Below are 4,030 nucleotides of genomic sequence, written 5' to 3' on the forward strand. Positions count from 1 at the left end.
CCCGCGGGCTCAGGCAATCCACTCACCTCAGCCTCCCAAAGGCGCGGGATGACAGGCTGAGCCACCGAGCCCGGCTTGTACCTCCCATCTTTAAAATAAAAAAAAAATTTTTTTAAATAATAGAAAAAAGAATTAGTGACCACAAAGGGTAAAAATCTATAATTTTTTATTTCTTCAACCTAGAGCAATGATGTCAGTCATGTTAAATTATATAAAATGCACTGATTTGATCTTTTTTGTCTTATTATTTCAAAATCTCGAGCTAGAAATTAAAAGAGATGTGAAGAATAACAGAAGTGTAGAAGAGATATTCTAACAAAAATGCAAAAGTGTGGTAAAAGAATGAGGTCTATCTACATTATATTAAAGCTGACATCTGGCTCCACGTGAAAGGATATTATTTTCTTCTCTAGACACACCTATACTGTGCCTGTCACCCAGCACTGCCACGTATGTGTTCACGTACCCATCCTCACTACTTTCTGGGATCTTGCTAGGTCTTCTCATCCCTACGTAACTTGAACCCAATGGGTGTGACTGGCACACAGAAGTTGCTCAAAATTGAACAAGTAGATCAATGAATATTCAGTTATGCAAATGCCTTGATAAATACATGGGAACCTAAAAATACTAAGAACCTAAATAATACATGGGTGTGACTTCCCAGGAGAAATGCCTTCCTTTGAGAATAATGTAATATTGACTCCATGATAATCATCATTCTACTGATACCACCAGTTTTACTTCAAAATGTATGAACTCATTAGGTCACATTATAGTTATTAGTAAGGGAAGATTGACATTTGAAAAATTATATCTTAAAAAAGTTTTTAAAATAATTACCTAAGAAGAGATGAGTGGTTTAAACATATGGGAACTTTAGAGCTGAGTGTGTCACTGAAAATCAACTATTCCGTCTCCTTCCTCTTGACACACAAGGGCAGGAAGGCCCCGGAAGAAGAGGATTGTCAAGGAGATAGAACCAGGAGTGATCATCAGCAGGACTGGCCACAAGAATTCTGATTCCTCAGTCGCTTTTCTTTTGCCTTCCTACATATCACATCCTCTTTGCTACCTTGAACTATTCAAGACAGTCCTCTCCCGCTCAGTTTACACACCCAGCCCAGATTCCCACTAAATACATGGCAGTGTGTATCATCTTTGCATGGCGGATGGTTTAGCAGTTGCTTCAACTGTCACCACCCCCATTTTTGTATGATGTCTCTGCTTCATCTCACCAGTGATTTCCCAACAAACCTGATATGCTTGTCATCATCTTTACTTTCTTCTCTGAAGCTCTTTACATTTTTTATTTTTCCTTCCTTCTTATTTTTTTTTTCTTTGAGTTGGAGTCTCACTCTGTCACCCATGCTGGAGTGCAGTGGCACACTCATGACCCCCGCAGCCTCAACCTGTTGGGCTCAGGCGATCCTTCTGCCTCAGCCTTCCAGGTAGCTGGAACTATAGGCGTACGTTACCATGCTCAGATAATTATTTGATTTACTGTAGAGATGAGGTCTCTCCAAGTTGCCCAGGCTGATCTTGATCCCCTGGGCTCAGGCAATCCTCTTGATTCGGGCTCCCAAAGTGCTAAGTTTCCCCTCTTCTTCTTTTTTTTTTTGAGTCAGAGTCTTGCTCTGTTGCCCAGGCTGGAGTGCAGTGACATGCTCATGGCTACCGCAGACTCAACCTGCTGGGCTTAGGTGATTCTTCTGCCTCAGTCTTCCAAATAGCTGAAAATACAGGTGCATGCCACCATGCCCAGCCAGTTTTTTTGGTGTGTGTATGATTTATTGTAGAGACGAGGTCTCACCAGGTTGCCCAGGCTGGTCTTGAACTCCCAGGTTCAGGCAAACCTCTTGCCTCCGCCTCCCAAAGTGCTGGGATTGCAGGTTGAGCCACTGCACCTGGCCTGTTTCCCTCCTTCTGGAAAGACTTTCTCTAGGGTCTTAGAAGGTAATTCTCTCTTAGGTTTCCACCCAGTACCTCACCATTTTTTCTTTGCCTCATTTTCCGTGTCCTTCTCAGAATCATTCACATCTTAGATTTTTTCATATATAAGAACAAATATAACTGTTTTTCTTAGATAATTTCAAACATGCTAATAATAGTAATCATGATCATATTAGCATTTTCTGAACCCTCACAGAAAATCTTGCATGCATGAATTCATTTAGCCCCCCTGCCCAGCTACCTATGATTTAGCACCTAGGGGTTAGTGATGACTATTATCCTGCTTACCAGATGGAAAAACAGAGGCCCACAGAAGCAGATTAACTTTAGTTTCTTTTTCAAATTCCAAACTTATTTACCTATGGAATCCAGAAAAAAAACTTAGTGCAGGATGGGGCCATTGGGTAGGGAGGAGTCACCTCACCAAGGGTGCACCCTCCCCCTTGTGACCCAAGCCCAGTTCTCCTGGCCTCATCACAGCACCCGGACTGTTAAATAGGGCAGGCCGGAGTGTTTTGCTGAGGGTGGGTGACACCCTTTCCTGGGACACAAGAGCTGGATCTGTCACTGAGTTTGGCCTGGGAATGATGGTGATGAACAGGAGTAGAATCATTACAAACATTAAGTAACAATAAGACTCATCACAACCCATCATGCAACTCAAGTGAGGTAGGGGCAGCTTTTGCAGGACTCATTCCCCAAGTAACTCGAGAACAGAAACAGCAGATAAATAAAGAGACATGGCAGCCACCACCAGCCAAGCATCACAAATACCTGCTCTGCACAGTCCCAGATGAGCAGACTAGGAGCTCCTTCACTGCCTGTGACCTCTGTCACCACCCCAGGGCTCTGGCCCTACTGCCCTGGTCCTCATCCCAGCAGGTGGCAACGTGGCCCATGGGGTATCCCCTGAGAGGAGGGGCAGCCAGGCCAGGGAGAAAAGGCAGAGCCCAGAGATGAGGTGACGAGGGATGTCCCTGCTGGGAGACCAGTGGTGCCAGATGAGTGCCTAGGAAGGGGAAGCAGCGGAAAGAGGAGACATGTTCCACATAGAACTGTGGTGAGAAGACTTCAGCTGGTCTCTGACTCCACTCTACTTCTGCCCTGCCACGTCATGCCAGGACACAGGACCTTCACCTATAGGTCTGTGTCAGATTCATGCAAGACTGTTCCTGTGTATTTATGTTTCTCCGTGTTCACGGGGAGTGGGTTCAGGAGCCCCAGCAGATACCACAATTCTCGATGCTGAGTTCCTGACAGAAATGAGGTTATATTTGCATATAACCTCATAACCTATGATGTCCTCCCATATACAGTTGATCCTGGAGCAGCAAGGCTTGAGCTGCATGGGTTCACCTATGTATGGATGTTTTTCAACTAAATGAGGATGAGAAACACAGTATTTGTGGGATGCAAAACCCACACTCAGGAGGGCAGACTTGTCATACCCACAGGTTCCAGGGAGGACTTCAAGACTCCAGTGTGTACAGATTTTGGCATGCATGGAGTCCTGATACCAGCAGAGTAAGGAGGAGTATGAAGGGGGTCTGGAAAGACAGGCCACGATGGAACCTGCAGGGCCACAGGGGCAGCCCCTGAAGCTTCTAAACAAAGAAGTGACATGACTGGATGATTACTTTCCAGAATTTTGCCTACTGCAAGTAGATTAGAGGGAAAGACCAGCAAGGAAGCCCTGTCATGCTTCTGCCTGGAATGAAGGTGGATGACTAGACTGGAGATGAGGATGTTGATGGACACAGGGTTGGTCTAGGAGGACAAAATGGTGTGGGAAAGGTGGAAGGCCAGCCGGGCTCAGTGGCTCAGCCTGTAATCCTGCGCCTTTGTGAGGCTGAAGTGAGTAGATTGCCTGAGCCTGCGGGTTCGAGACCCGCCTGGACAACTTGGCAAGACCTTATCTCTACAATAAATCAAAAATCAGCCTGGCGTGGTAGCGCACACCTGTAGTTCCAGCTACTTGGAAGGCTGAGGTGGAAGGACCGCCGGAACCCAGCAGGTTGAGGCTGTGGTGGCCGGGAGCGGCCACTGCACTCCAGTCTGGGTGACAGAGTGAGACTCC

At 46.1% G+C, this 4,030-nt stretch overlaps 1 protein-coding gene across 3 annotated transcripts in view; it reads right to left on the reverse strand.

Moving 5' to 3' along the window:
- Positions 1-4,030, reverse strand: part of ADGRB3 (adhesion G protein-coupled receptor B3) — a 731,019-nt gene that overhangs the window by 397,951 nt on the left and 329,038 nt on the right. The window lies entirely within an intron of this gene.

This window comes from Carlito syrichta, unplaced genomic scaffold, assembly GCF_000164805.1.
Source record: "Carlito syrichta isolate Samal-C Ts95f unplaced genomic scaffold, Tarsius_syrichta-2.0.1 Scaffold305809, whole genome shotgun sequence".
NCBI classification, from domain to species: domain Eukaryota; kingdom Metazoa; phylum Chordata; class Mammalia; order Primates; family Tarsiidae; genus Carlito; species Carlito syrichta.